This window comes from Hevea brasiliensis, chromosome 14, assembly GCF_030052815.1.
Source record: "Hevea brasiliensis isolate MT/VB/25A 57/8 chromosome 14, ASM3005281v1, whole genome shotgun sequence".
Lineage (NCBI taxonomy): Eukaryota > Viridiplantae > Streptophyta > Magnoliopsida > Malpighiales > Euphorbiaceae > Hevea > Hevea brasiliensis.
This window is the reverse complement of record NC_079506.1, coordinates 63,504,914-63,522,156: the sequence shown is the minus strand read 5'-3', so window position 1 is coordinate 63,522,156 and position 17,243 is coordinate 63,504,914.

Sequence of the window (17,243 nt, the reverse complement as noted above, 5' to 3'; positions counted from 1 at the left end):
AATGAAATACAATAAAAACAAAGCAAAAATAATAGCAAAGAAATGTAACCAAGTTAAGCGAGCCGAGAACCCTAGTGATGGGTGACCGCACCGGGAAGTCACGGCGTGGGCCGTTGACTAGCCCTGGACCGCGGGGAACCCTGGAAAATATTTTTAGGACTTAAAGAGACATCAATTGAAGTATAAATATCATTAGAAATATCAAAGAAAAATTAAATAATTAGTACAAAGAAAAGTGAGAAATCGAAAAACAGACAAAACCCGGTGTTACCGAAAAATAGAGAATGCAACCCCAACAGGGGCATTATGGTTATTTGACATCCCAAATTGTCTTTTGACCTAAATGTCCATTAAAAATAAATAATATTACACTTAGAAAATAAAATGAAGAATTAATTTGGTGGTACCTAATGTAAATAGCCAAAAGTGGAGTGAAAATTGTGTAAATAACACATTTAACATATAAAATGATTAAACTAAAGTGAGTGGACCACTAAGGAATAAACTAAGGATTATAAAATGTGTTAGTGGGCAGATTTCTCCACTAAACACTTCATCTTCAAGCTTGAGAATCATCCATGCCGTAAATGAAAAGCTCCCAAAACCTCCATGGCCATTTTTCTTTAAGCTTCATGCACTCCTTCAATTTACCTCCAATCACCTAGGTAGCTTCACTAAAAATTGTCCTCACATCACAAGGAAGAGCTTGATACCAAAATCAAGAAGTTTAGTGAAGGTTTAACAAGTCCCAACCAAAGGTAAGTTTGTATTTTTGAACATTGCTTTGTTAAACTTTGTATACTTGTTATGGGTGTTTGAATTGTGAAGAAAATTTTCAAGTTTGAGGAGTTCTTGATATATCAATTTTGGACAGCCATGGAATTGTATGTTTAATGAAATATTCATACATATATTTGATGAGAAATTATTTGATTAGGGTGATTTAATGTCCTAGTAAATTATTCCACATGTATATGGTTATTGTGCACTTGGAATGGAAATTGATGAATTGTAGGACACTTTGGCATTGTGGAACAATTCGGCAGCCTTGGGACTCTTTGATAACTGTATGAGTTCATGAAGATATTGGTAGAATTATGACATTGAGGATTGATGGATATGTATATGAATTAGTTGTGTAAAGTGTATGTAAAAACTAGAAATGTTTATGTGTATATGTGATTGTATTTGGACTTTGTGAATTAGAGTTTTATTTGGTGTATTGATGATGTTTGTAATCTGCCCAAAATGACTTTAAAATGAAGTGGTATATGGTTTTGGTAATGTACCAAAACAGAATGGGGCTGAGAGGTGAATTTGTAGCAAGGTAAATGTGTAATGAAATGATGTTTAAGCAATGTAGTTAAGGGCAGTGTGCATTTTAGCCTATAAATCTAAATGTGCAACTCCAATTGGTATGAGGCCAGTTGGAGGTGAAACTAGGCACAAAATGTGCCAACTTTCATTAAGAAAGCATACCAAAATTCTGCTTGCAAGGTGACATAAAAAAATGACCAATTCGGATTAGGTGCAATTGAGGCCTGAAAATTGACCAATTGGCCATAACTCACTCAAAACAGGTCCAATTGACCTGAAATTTTAACCATGAATAGTTAAGACCCATACCTACAAGTCTTATGAAGACACCAAAGCCCAGAAATGACCATAAGCAAGTCAAACAACTTGCACAAGTTCAGGTCCAAAAACTGGCCGAACCAAAGTTGACCAAAATTGACCTAAAATGACCAAATTTGATGCCATTTGACCAGCAATAGTAAAATGACCATAACTTGGTCTACATAACTCGGATTGACCTAAAATTTTGCCCCGCGTTCCGTAAGACATAGATCTACAAGTTTGTAGTTTTGACCAAAACCCGAAAACCGAGGGAACTAGGTCGTCCGGCTAGGTCAAACTAGCATCCCGGAATCTAGCAAGTTGCATTAAAATGCACTAAACAAGGAAATGAGTTTGGTAAAACGTACCAACCCTAAAATACTATCGAATGTGACATATTAGTGACACTAAAACCTAGTTTACCTAGAACGCATCGAGGGTCAATATATTGGTTGATTAAGCAAATAAGGGTATTCAGTGAATTACTTATCGAACATTATTGTTAGAGACAATTTAATTTTGTATTGAAACACTTCAAATTGTGTTTCTCAGTTAGCAAGGACTCAGGAAAAGGGAAGGAAACACTGAGTCCAGACCAGGAGACAGTCATCAGAGGTTTGTGCACAACTAGTTTTTAACTGATTTTGTTTTGAATATTTCATATGATTAAATGACATATTTTCTTATGTATTATGTTTAATAAGCATTAGATTTAATTCAATGATTATTGAAAATTGTTATAGTATGTATGAATTTAGCTTTGTGAAATGGTATTTCCACAAGTATTAAGCATTGTTATGGATTGAATAAGTTATGTTTTGGAAAATTGTGATAGAACATGTTTTGAATTGTGATGGAAATTTTCACGAAAAAAAAATGCAAATTTATGATTTGAATTGTGATGAGCATAAAAATTATTGGATATTAAAATTGACTTTGAATCGAATTATATTGTGATTTATGCTCACTAAAAGGATTGTGATATTGTTTTATATCTCACTATAGATGCTTGACTAGGTTATTACCCGTCTCTCTCATTTGTTGAGAAGACAATGGAGTTAGTTGTGTTTTGATTACCATGGTACGTGCACAGGCTTAGATTTTCCTCTGATGTGAGGTTAGATCTAAGTTTATTTTATCGTTATGGCCCTTGCGGAAGATTCATTATTGTGATGGTACTGTGCACGATGATTCGACCTCCCCGACCATAGGGAGTTAGAATCTGATTCGACCTCCCAGACCATAGGGAGTTAGAATCATATCGAAGATGGCCCTATCGGATTAGTCTTGCATAGTTAGTGAGATAAAGAATGATTTTTGAGATACAACATGGTTTTGAGATAAAGAATGATTTTTGAGATACATAATGATTTTTGAGATACAGAATGGCTTTTGAATAGTAAAGAATTGTGATTTCAATTATGGTTTATGTATAATTGATTTTGTTGGAATTACTTAAATGGTTAGTCATGATTTGATAAATTGAATTTTGTGATCAAAGTCATTTATACAAATGATTTACATTATTGGCAATGAATATTTTGAGTTTTGGAATTTGATGAGTATTCAGATTCCCAAATTATTTATCAGAATTTTGTCAATGTATATTATACTATGTTTTAAATTATAGTTGTGCACCACTGAGTTCACCACTCAGCGATAGCTTTGTATGCTGTCGCAGGTAAGAAGAGCATAGAGCAGTGAGTAAGTTTCTTTGGAGAAACTTTCAGATCAACTCCAAGTATATTATAGGTATACCCATGTACATAGGTCTGATGTATGCATGTAATAATATGTATGTAAATTATTTGAGCAGTTGTATAAAAACTCTTGTAAAACATTTTGGTATGTAATTAAATGTAAATTATTGTAAATATAAATTTAAGATTTCATTTACTTGAATAGTTTTGTAATATAAATTTTGAGTCTTATAATTGTACGTTGAAGTTGTAAAGTGAATTATGAGTTATTTTGACTATTATATTTCTTTTATCTCATCCTTTGAAAATACTGAAAAATTGTTGTGGATTGAGTTGAGAAAAATATTGTGTTGAATTTTGTTGGAGTTGAGATTTGGAAAAATATTGAAGTGCTTTTTACAGGTTTTCTGAAGAACTGTTTTATCTAAAATACAGATGGCACTCACAAAATTTTTACGTAAATTCCAAATAAGTCAAATGTGTTAGTTCTATCACTTGATTCACAAAAGTTTTTAACACCAGAAATAGTGCTCACCACTGTGAAAGAAGTAAGAAAAGTTTTTAAAATCCCTTGTAGTGTATTTAATGGGTTATCAGTAGACGGAGTTGATAATTCATTAGGTATACTACGGGATCATGTCATGCCTTACAGAGGGGTAGGGTGTGACAGGATATGTTCTAGACTCAAATGTTCCTGGTCCCTTACCTCCAGAGGCCACTCAAGAGGAACATTAAATGCTGGACAAGTGGAAGGAGCATGATATGAGAGCCAAGTGTTACATGCTTGCTTCTATGAGTAATGAGTTACAGAAGCAGCATGAGAACATGCAGAGTGTAAGTGAGATCCTTCTTCACCTACAAGAGTTGTATGGTGAACACTGTAGGAATGCTAGGTATGAGATATCTTGGCAGCTATTCTACTTGAGGATGTCTGAGGGACAGAATGTTAGGGATCATGTCCACAAGATGATTCGGCTGATTGGGCAGCTAGAACATCTTGACTTTAACATGGATTTCCAACTGCAGACGGATTTGATCCTTCAATCCCTACCTAAGACATTTGGGAATTTTGTGACAAATTTCCATATGACTAAACAGGAATGCACCTTGGCTGATTTACTCAACATGCTGGTTATTGGCCAAAAGAATATGCCGGGCAATAAAGGAGAAGAGGTTTGATTGTATCTTCTTCTGCTGGAAAGTCCAACAAGAAGAAGGGCAATTAGAAAAAGAAACCTCAAGTTCCAGGATCTTCCAAGAAGATAGGCAAACAAAAAAACAAAGAACAAAGCTGACAAAGGCAAAAGAAAGTGTTTCCACTGCCAGCAGGATGGGCACTAAAAAGGGAACTGCCCAGAGTATAGCAATCTAAAAGAATGCAATGCCATGATAAAAATCAACTCAAGTTCAAAATATATTTGGCACTTAAGATTAGGTCATATTGCAGAAGATAGGATTGCAAAACTGGAGAAAATGGGGATTTTATCCTCATTGGGCTCTGTGCTTACTCCAATTTGTGAATCCTACCTTCAGGGCAAAATGGCTAGATCACCCTTTGTTGGACAAGGACTAAGAGCTAAAAATATTTAGGAACTAATACATAGTGATGTATGTGGCCCATTTAAAGAAATGGCTAGAGGTGATTTTCATTACTTTATTACCTTTACTGATGATAAATCAAGATTTGGGTATTTGTATTTGATGAAATACAAACATGAATCCTTTGAAAAGTTCAAAGAATTTAAATCTAAAGTAGAAAATTAAACAGGAAAAAGTATTAAAGCTCTTTTATATGTGGATAATACTCTGTTAATAGGTAATGACATAGGTATGTTGACAACTATAAAGGTATGGTTGTCAAATACATTCTCCATGAAAGACTTAGGGGAGGCAACCTATATTCTTGGGATTCGCATCTATAGAGATAGAGCAAAAAGAATAATTGGTTTATCCCAAAGTCTATACGTGGAAAAGGTGTTAAAGAGGTTTAACATGCATTGATTCTAAGAAAGGATTGTAACTAGTGAGACATGGTATCCACCTTTCTAAAGATATGTCTATAAAGACACCTAAAGAAAGAGATAAAATGGTCAGGATTCCATATGCTTCGGCTATTGGAAGTTTGATGTATACAATGTTGTGTACTAGGCCGGATATTGCATATGCTATTAGTTTAACTAATAGGTATCAATCCAATTCAGGTTTGGAACAATGGATAGCTGTCAAGAATATCCTTAAGTACTTGAGAAGAACTAAGGATTTATTCTTGATATATGAAGGTGGAGACTTGAAATTGGATGGTTATATTGATTCTGATTTCCAATAAGATATCAATGATAGAAAGTCTACCTCTGGGCATGTGTTCATTTGTAATGGAGGTGCAGTTAGTTGGAAGAGTTTCAAATAGAATACGACTACAGATTCCACTACTGAGGTTGAGTATATTACAGCATCAGATGTTGCAAAAGAAGCTGTTTGGATATAAAGAACCCCGGTCTAACAAGAAATCCAAACACAGAAAGGCACTACCATATTATCAGAGAGATAGTTGGGTAAGGTGATATAACCATGCAGAAAATAGAATTAGCTAAAAATCCAGCTGATCCATTCACTAAGCCTATGTCACAGACTTAGCTAGACCTACATCTTGAGAAGATGGGTCTAAGGCTGTAACACCCTCACTGTAGCAATTCCATACATTCTACTGTTCCGATGACCGGTGTCGGTTTAGACAGCTAGAACATCTGAAAAAATAATTAGACTAGAGTGAGGAGTCATAAATAACTCAAATATTAATAAGAAAAATTTAGAAAAAATTTTAGAAATAAAATACAACCAAGTTAAATGAGCCGGTTCCCTAGCGATGGGTAACCCAGTGGAAAGTTGCGGTCTTCGCAACTAGGAGCCCTGAACTCAAGAGAAAAATTCATAAATAATTTTAGGGACTCCAGAGAAGAGTCATTGAGGGTTCTATGGCATTAGAATGCTAAGAAGAGGTTTAAAAAAAATTTTCAATCAGTACAGACAATTTTAGTCTGTTAAGCCAAACGGAGGGCATTTTGGTCATTTCGTCTTCAGAGATGATTTTTGGCCGACTTGTCCAGTTAAGTAAATTATTATGATCTAAAATATGAATAAATATTGCTAAAAATTGAATAAAAAATGAGTAGAAAAAAAAAGAAGAAAAGAAAATGAAAGAAATTTGGAATTATGACATCATATGATATTAAACACTCTCCACCCAATCACTATTTGACAAGCAAATTAAAAGGGATTAAAATGACCTAAAAATGAGATAAAAATTGAAACAATTCTAGCAGCCCCTTCTTCTTATTCCCACACCAAAGAGAAAAAAGAGAGGAAGACCACCATTAAAGCTTCAAATGAGCTTCATTCCCTAGCCAACTACACCATAAAACCTCACCCTCTCTTCACAAAAAATTTCCCTTACCACTAGAGCTAAACTTGGGCAGCCATTAGAAGAGGAGAAAGTGAAGGAAAGTGAAGGGTAAAAATTCATCCAAAAGGTTAGTGCTAATTTTCTTGCTTCCATTCTTTTCTAAGCATGAATTTAAATTGAGTTAAGTTGAAAATTTGATGAAAAATGAATTAAAGATGCATGAACTTGCCCCATGAAATTTTGGCAGCCTTAGGGTACCTAGGGTTTCAACAATTTGATTGCATAATAGTTATGTATGGATGCCATTAAACATGATTTTGGTGTTTTAATTCATGGATTGTATGTATATAGAGAATTGAAATTGTTGGAGTTAGGGTTTGGGCAGCAAAATTTGGATTTTGTTTAAGTATTGGTGAAAAGAGGTTGTAATGGTCAATTAGTGACCATGTGGTCATGTTTGAGTAGGAAATTGAGTGAATGGTACTAAGAGAAATGAGGTTATGTATGCTGCCCTTGGTGACCTGCAAGACTGGGCATGAGTCCAGCAAGTTTGGACAGCCATAACTTGAATTGTAGAGGTTCAATTGGTGCAAGACCAATTGGACATGAAACTAGACACATAATGGCACAACTTTGGTGAAGAAACCATGCCCATAAAACCAAACTAAGTGGACCAAAAGCTTGTCCTAATCCGGGTGATCTGCAGTCTGCCTGGGCAAAATGACCAAATGAGTAGTGTTTGGTCATTTAGCCATAACTCAGTGTAGAAAGGTCCAATTGACCTGAAATATTACCAAAAACAAGTTGAGATATAGACCAACAACTTTCATGCAGAACACAAATCCAAATTCTGATCATAACCTAGTCAAATTGCAAACCAAACTTAGGTCACCAAATCTAGCAGAACCAAATTGCCCAGAAAACCTGGGTACAGGTCACTCCGGCCAGTTATCGTAAAATGACCATAACTTGAGCTACAAAACTCCTAATGGAGTGATTCAAAAAAGGAAATTCAACTAGAAAAAATAAGGAACAACTTTTATGTTGATCATTTTGCCAAATTCCCACTGCAAGAATGACCAATGGAACAGTAAATGCAAAGCATGAAAACTGAAAATTCTGCCCAATTAACATTAAGCTTGGAAATGGTATTAGCAACCAATACCAACAAATTTTGAATGCAAAATGTGGTATCTTGGAGAACTTAGATTCAATAAATTTATTATGTATTAAAAAGTCAACAATTTGTGTGAATAGTAATGTGAATAGTAATACAAAGACACAAAGTATAATAACTAAATTGGTAGAGGAAATTAAGGTATTAAATTTGGAATCCATAAAACATTCATGGATTATTTGAAATAGAAATAGTAATTCACCTAAATGGCTTAATGAACATTTAAGTTACGTGAGTATATGGTTAAGATTTATTTCCATTACTAGTAGGTCTAATAAAACATAAGTAATACCACTTGAATATGAAATGACATTAACCTAGATGGATTGTTGAGTATAAATGGGATGAGGTTTACATTAGGATTTATGTTTCCATTAAAAATAAGATAATAACACCTTGTATGAGTTATGTATTCATATAAATATTGTAATGAATAAATGAATCACATGAAAATATGAATGGAACATTAGTTTTCTTTATAAGGGAAAGGAAGAATGTTTTGAGTACAATGGTATATGAACACCATTGTTATGAATTGTGATCAATATGAATGATGTAAGGAATGTATGAATATTATGATGAATGTATAAATTATGAAATTTATCATGAAATAATAAAGTCATAAAACACAATATATTAATATTTAATGATATTATGTGCCCTTGTATTGCCTAGACATGTGTGTCAGATTGGATAGTTTGGCATGCCAATAGGGTATTGTTTTAGCAGTACTGCGAAAGGCTTTTATGCCTGTATTTATGGCTTTGTGCCCGTATTCATGGCTTTATGCCCACATTCATGGTTTTATGCCAACATTCATGGCTTTTATGCCCGATTATGTGCTATCATGGCTTTTTAGCCATACTGACTGCATACGTGGTTGACGTTCTGCGTCCCATGGTATGACGGCCCGAGGCACTGTGGTGTCCAGTGCCAACGACCCGTTATCCAGTTTAGTCAGCCTGTCATAGGTTACTTGGGCAGTGAAATTTATTGAAATAAGTTAAGAATATTAGCAATTAAAAATATTAGAAATTAAATAAAATAAATGAGTAAGATGACCTAAAATAAATTAGAATAGTTATTTATTAGAAAGAATCAAAATGAACTAGACCGATATTAAAATTTACTTATTATGACATAGTCTGAGACAACCTAGAAAGTATTGAGAAAATGCTAAAAGATTAGCAAAGAAAATTATAACATACATAAATATTGCAAATGTGACTTACATGATAATATAAACATAAATTTATTATTTTTAGAATATTTTTCTTTGTACATTATTACTGTACATTGGCGAAATAAACACTTCCAAAGAAGACTAAATTAGGATAAAACATATTAAATTTTAGAACCGCATGTGAAGTATAAATAAATCTTAATTATTTAAATTATGTTTTATTTCTATCTTTATTTGTATATTATTTCCTTGTTATATTATTGCACCACTAAGCAGCAATGCTTAGCGCGATGGAATTGTTTTCTCGCGCAGGTACTGAAGTTAAAGCCCAGCGATTACTAAATAGAAATTTTGGAGTTCTGATCTGCAGAGCGTTCAAGGTTGTCACCTCCTCAGCAATGCATGTAGATAGGGCCCATATAGATGATATTTTGTATTTTGTATAAAATGCTAGATATTGTATTATAATGTAGGTTATGAACAGGTAATTAATAGAAATGTGATGTAAATTAATAAATTAGCTTTTTCATATGTAATTAATTTATATATCATGTAAATTATGAAATTATGTAAATTAATGAAATTTGAAAATTTTACTTATGTGATTTGAGCATGAATGAGATTGTATGGATTTGAAGACAGATTTGAAATATATAGATAATGCATGGAAATGAATATGAAATTAAAGATATATGAATGAGATGTGAATGATGAGATGGCTATGAAAATAATTGATGAGATTTTTATTGTAAAATATTATTGAAATTTTCAGACAGGTGAATAGTAAAACACGTCAAACGATAATAAAATAGGGGAAACTCTATTATTTTCTCCGTCGAAAAATAATTGATATTAATTATAACGAGAACAAAATTTTTAAACAAATAAAGTAAGGTAAGTTAGGGTGCTCCAGCACCAAATGTAGCACGCCTTGCTCGGCTACACTGTAGTCGGTGAGGGGTGTTACATTTATTGGTATCAGAGCACGGTTTAGGCGTTCCTAGGCATAGATAGATAGAATGAGATAGTTTGCATAACATGCATTGCATTCGTATGATTTGAGGTGACACTAATGCATATCTATTTTCTTGGTTATTTTAGGTTAAGGTATGGACTCAGAATCGCAGAGGGCAGTAGAAGAAGAAGTAGTAAGCCGTATTCCGACTGGGAGTGATATTGGAAATCGGGGAGATCCTGCTCCACTAGTGCAAGAGGTGCCTGTACAACCCCAACAGGCCTTGTTTGAGCAGATGACTAGATTCTTTCGACAGATGACTGGGGTTATTCCACCACTATCTCAGCAAAAATCACCTCTAGGAAAAATTAGGAAGTATGGAGCTGTAGATTTCAATGGTAAAAAGGAAGACGATTCTTTAGCGGCTGAGTATTGGTTAGAAAGGACTGAAAGAGTCCTGCAGCAGCTTTATTGCACACCAGAACAGAGTTTGGAGTGTGCAGTTTCATTATTACAAGAAGCTGCATATCGGTGGTGGGATGTCATAACCAAGGTAGTGCCACCAGCTGACGTAACCTGGGAATTCTTTCTGATAGAGTTTAGAAAGAAATATATTAGCTGTGTTCATAAAGAGGAATAAAAGAGGAGTGGTGATCAGCAAAAGAGGAAATTTGGACAGTCTAGTAATAAGAGGCTAAGAGAACAGTTAAGTCAGACATTTGATCAAAGTAGGAGATCCAGACCCAGGCCTATACCCAGAAGAGATCAACCAGGAACACTAGTAGTGAGTGCGCTAGGGTTAGCAAGAAAATGTGGCCATTGTAACAAGTGGCATAAAAGGTGAATGTTGGGGATTGACTAGAGCCTGTTATAGATGTGGGGCCATAGATCATCGTCTGAAAGATTGTCCTAAGAGGAATTTACCACGGACCCTGACAGAGGTCGTGGAAGGACCAAGTACAACAGTAACACCACTTCCAAACGTCTGTTAGTAGTATGCCCTAGAGCATATCATTTAGTATGTATCTTGTACATATTTTTAATAATAAAAGGCATTTCCACTTTTTCGTTTACATAATATATTTATGTGTAATAGAAAAGGTCCATTGATATTTTGTTAGAAATATTATTCTTAAGTTGTTAAGAATATGAGTGACAATATTTCTAGCACAAAGTATCATAAATAGGTTCACAATCGAGGATACTTCATAATAAGGACATGACTTATCCAGAAAGATTGTATTCATGTTTGTTCCCAAGTTATTTATATGAGATATAAATAAGATGGAATGGTGAGTCTCATGCCATATAACAAACATGATAGGCACTTATAAATGATAAGTAGGTCGAACCAAAGGACACTTATGGCAAGCACATGGAGTTTACTCTTGTCAATGTTTTGTCATAAATCATATCAGCATATAATCTTTAGACCTGAGATAGCATGCTTATCTTGTATATAGGTAGTTTGAGTTTGATAATCGCTTTTATACTTGTACTATGTATGGGTATATGGGCAAGTGTTGGCTCTCGCTAGTTATATATGGAGGTAGGTGTTGATCAAGAAGGAATCTGTTCCTCTAAGTAAATAGAGATAAAATCCTATGTTCATTTAATTGTTCTTGATGTTTCAAGTTCCTGGCCAGGACAGATAGATTTATTTAGAAAAGAGTTTCTGATGAGAAAAATCTTTTAATCAAGAACTGGAATTAAAAGAGAACATAATATTCATAGCAAATGGAGTTTGACATAAACCATGACTCAAATTTTGAGTTGGGATTTTGTAACAGAGAGATTCTAGTGCATAGTAACATATGATTATAGGTTCATTTAAGGTAAACCTTATTACTAATTGGGTGGCCATGGCATGCTATGCTAGGTGTTAACCATGGTCTATGAGGTTCATAAAATGATTTAGAGAAATCATTTATGGTAAGAAAGAGTTCTGATGATATTAAGAGTTGATATCATGTCTCATTGCCAATTAGTGATGAGCCTAGTAAGTCACACACATACACAAGTTATCACCTATTTAAATATGATTTAATTAATTAATTAAATAGTTTAATTGATTAATTAAATAGATTTGGTTTGCAATTAAATTGCAAAGTCCCTAGCATGACTTGAAACCAAATCTAGATTATTGGATGTGTAGTATAAATTAAATTTATATTTAAAGTGTTTAAATATGAATTTAATTGATGAGAAATTAATTAATAGAGATTAATTAATTAATTTATATTTGATATAAATTAATTAGAAGAAGAAAATAATTATTTTGGGTTAAGAACTCAAAATTAAGACACATGGGCATTTTGGTCATTTCACGAGTGACACGTGGCACCATGAGATGGTGACACATGGCATAACACATAAGCTTGTCAAATGTTTTTAATCATGTAAGATGATTAAAATCAAGATTAAATATAGGTTTGACACTTGGCACAATGTGATTGGGTCACTTAAACCTAGAGCTAATCAAAAGGTGACATGTGGCTAGGGTTTAATGTGTTAACCTAGCTATTTAAGTGTGGTTATGAAAAGAAAACATAACCAGCAGCCTCTCCTCTCAATTGTCACGCCACTTTGAGCCTCTCCAGCTATTTCTCTTCATCTCTCATCAATTCAAAGAGATTAGCCATCAATCTCTTGAATTAAGAACACTAGAAATTGTTTCTAGTGTCCTGTTTACATCTTTAATCTCTTAAAAGGCAGAACTTGATTTTCTAATTAATAGAAAAAGCTTTAGAAGCTATTCAAGGGCTGCCATAGGTGTTCTTGGTGTGGACAAGCTAGAGGGACAACATCCGTGTCCTCAAGACGATCTCAAAGGCGCAGACACGCCAAAGACATCAAGAGGTTAGTGTAATCGTTCTTGATTTAATCTAGGGTTCTAAAATTAATCTGATTAATTTTAAAATCTTAAATGGCAAATACAGATCCAAAAACATATTAAAAGAGTTTTAATATGTTTTTTATCATTGAAATCAAATAGATAAAAATAAATCTTGCATGGTGCATGTGACCTTAGGTGAAAATTTTTGAATTCAATGGTATAATCTTGTGTTTTTCACGCTTCCGTTCCTTCAATTGGTATCAGAGCCACTATATTTGCCACTTAGATTGATATTTATATGATTTAACTGTGTGTTTGATCATGAGATCAAAAGTTTATTGCTGGTTGCAAAGTCAAAGTGGCGGCACAAATGATGAACACCATGGTGCGCATGGTTGATGCATCACAATGGTGTGCAAAGGTAAATGGATGGTGAATGTGCAATTGTTGTATGATCTAAGATCCATTTTATGTCTAATTAAATTGTTTAATTAGAATTTTTATCACACAATTAAATTATGATTCAAATCAGAATTTTAAAAATTGTTTGAATGTGATTCAAATCTGAATTTTAAAAGTTGTTTGAATGTGATTCAAATCTGAATTTTTAAAGTTGTTTGAATCATATTTAAATCTGATTTTTTAAAATTGATTGAATAAAATTCAGATCTGATTTTTTAAAAAATATTTGAATGTGATTCAAATCTGATTTTTTAAAAAATGTTTGAATGTGATTCAAATCTGAATTTTTAAAGTTGTTTGAATGTGATTCAAATATGAATTTTTAAATTTGTTTGAATGAGATTCAAATCTGAATTTTTAAATTTATTTGAATCATATTCAAATCTGGATTTTTAAGTTGAATATGAGATATTCAATTTAATTTAAGTATGTATGTTTTATTTAATTGTTAAATAGTGATATGCATGATGGATGATCATGGACTATAAAAGACCAATGTGATTGGATTTATTTCTTTTATGTTTCTTTGCGATTGTAAATTAATTAATTTATTTTAATTTATTTTGGGCATGTATTATTAAGTTTGTAATAATTTTTGGGTTGTAATTTCATTTATTTAAGTTCTTGTAAATTCGCCTTGGTATGCCAAGGATTACCATGTAATATTGGATTGCAAGAAGTTCAAGGAGGTCAAGAGCATTGGTGGGACCAGTGGGAGGAATTCAAGATCAAGTGTTGATTATGTACTCCTTCAGCAACTCTTGTAAAATGAATGAATGAATGAAATGCACCTAGGAATGCCCTGATTCAATTCTTGGTGGCTCAGAATTGAATCCCTTAGAAAGTCCATGATCATACCATATTTACTGCTTATCCATGAATGCATGAGATGTATGGGAATGTATGCAATTATATGATATAAGCATGCTAAATGGATAATGTGCAAAGTGAGACCTTAATAGTAATTAGAATGACCATAAAATCTTCCAAACAAATTATTAAATTGGAAATGCTATAATTAAAGTAATTATAACATAAGCCCTCCATTGGGGCAATTATTTTAAGAAATTTTAAATAGTTGCATAAGATGCAATTAATTTAAGAGATTTTCTTAAGAATAATTGTTAAGCATGAAATGTTGTAAATATGTAAATGGTTTAGTGGCCAATATTGGATGTACCTGAGGACATTAAAATTATTTGCATAATTACTGGCTCAATGGGATCAACTTAACTAATGCAAGATAAGTCAATAATGGATGTACCTGAGATTTTGAGCATTAGGGGCTAGGTAAAGGATTGAACCTCACATGAGATGTGATGGGCAAGGAGTTGCTCACTTATAGTTTATTGTAATTCCAATAATGGATGTACCTGAGGATGATCAATAGAATTATAAGAATTCAATCACCCACTAGAAATCCATCCAACTAGGATTTTCGTTTTCTACTTTGGAAGTGCAGGATTCGCTAAGTTAGTGGGAGGACTAATTTGATTAAAAGACCATAATCATTTTGGTTAATTACATGATACATTTACTAATTAATCTGGTTATTTCTGCAATTAATTTTTTGATAATAATGAGCACATAACAACCACCACCATCCAATATCATTGCAAGCATACTTGATCGCAATAGGTTGACAGGACCTAATCTCTGATTGGCTAAGAAATTTGAAAATTGTCATGAACCTTGAACATATAGGATATGTTCTAGATTTAAATATTCCTGGTCCCTTACCTCCAGAGGCCACTCAAGAGGAACATGAAACTTTGGACAAGTGGAAGGAGCATGATATGAGAGCTAAGTGTTACATGCTTGTTTCCATGAGTAATGAGTTACAGAAGCAACATGAGAACATGCAGAGTGTGAGTGAGATCCTCCTTCACCTATAAGAGTTGTATGGTGAGCACAGCAGGAATGCTAGGTATGAGATATCTAGACAACTATTCCGTATGAGGATGTCTGAGGGACAGAATGTTGGGGATCATGTCCACAAGATGATTCGGCTGATTGAGCAGTTAGAACATCTTGACTTAACATGGATTTCCAACTACAAACGGATTTGATCCTTCAGTCCCTTCCTGAGTCTTTTGGGAATTTTTGACAAATTTCCATATGACTAAACAGGAATGCACCTTAGCTGGTTTACTCAACATACTGGTTATTGCCCAAAAGAATATGCCAGGCAATAAAGGAAAAGAGGTAGCTTTGGTTGCATCTTCTTCTACTGGAAAGTCCAACAAGAAGAAGGGCAATAAGAAAAAGAAACCTCAGATTCCTGGTCCTTCTAAGAAAATCAAACAGGAAAGAGTATTAAAGCTCTTCGATCAGATCGTGGAGGTGAATATTTGAGTACTGAATTTGATGAATACTTGAGAGAGCATGGCATTGTTTCTCAGCTGACTCCTCCAGGAATGCCACAGCTGAATGGTGTATCTGAAAGGAGAAATCGTACCCTATTAGATATGGTACGTAGTATGATGAGCTATACTGATATGCCAATCTCCTTTTGGGGATTTGCATTAGAATCAGCTTTATATATTCTGAATAGGATTCCATCAAAATCAGTTTCTTCCACACCTTATGAGATATGGCATGGAAGAAAATCAAGTCTTAAGCATGTTAAGATTTGGGGTTGTCCAAATTATATCAAAAAGTCAACACCGATAAATTGGAGACCAGTCGTAAAGAGTTCGATTTGTTGGATTTCGTAAAGTTTGTTTTTGATATTATTTTTATTTGCCTTATTCTGAAAAGGTTGTGTTAAGTTTAGATGCTTGATTTCTTGTACAAGTGTTTGTTCAAGAAGGAGGCAAAGGAAGGCAAATAGAGTTAGAATTGGAGAATTCTCGACCAACCAATGCATCGATGGATATAGATCCATCTAGTCAACCTATACCCATTGATGAAACATCTACACTGCTCCTCGTAGAACAACTGCAGTATCTCACCCACCAGTGAGATATGGTTTTCTTCATGAAGAAGAACAAGAGTTGTCTACTCATGAAGAAGTAGATCATGGAGATGATCCACTTACCTATGAAGAAGCTATATCAGATATAGACTCTTCAAAATGGATTGATGCTATGAAATCCGAGATTGATTCCATGTATAAGAATCAAGTTTGGGATCTTGTTGACCCACCTGAAGGTATTGTGCCTATAGGGAACAAATGGGTTTTCAAGAATAAAATTGGTTCTAATGGAAAGGTAGAGACCTATAAGGCAAGGCTAGTAGCGAAAGGGTTTCGCCAAAGGCAAGGAATAGACTATGAGGAGACTTTCTCGCTCTGCCATGCTTAAATCAATTAGGATTTTATTAGCAATAGCTGCATACTATGATTATGAGATTTGGCAGATGGATGTCAAAACAGCTTTTCTCAATGGATACATTGAAGAAAACATTTTCATGGAACAACTTAGGGGATTTGAATCCCAAGATGGTTCCAAGGTATGCAAGCTAAAGCGATCCATTTATGGGTTGAAACAAGCTTCGAGGAGTTGGAACATCCGTTTAGATGAAGCCATTAAATCTTTTGGTTTTATAAAAAATGAGGATGAGCCATGTGTATATAAGAAGGTTAGTGACAGTGCTATCACTTTCCTTGTCTTATATGTGGATGACATACTGTTGATGGGTAATGATACAGGTATGTTGACGACTATAAAGGTATGGTTGTCAAATACATTCTCCATGAAAGACTTAGGGGAGGCAACCTATATTCTTGGGATTCACATCTATAGAGATAGAGCGAAAAGAATAATTGGTTTATCCCAAAGTCTATACTTGGAAAAGGTGTTAAAGAGGTTTAACATGCTTGATTCCAAGAGAGGATTGTTACCAATGAGACATGGTATCCACCTTTCTAAAAAGATGTCTCCAAAGACACCTGAAGAAAGAGATAAGATGG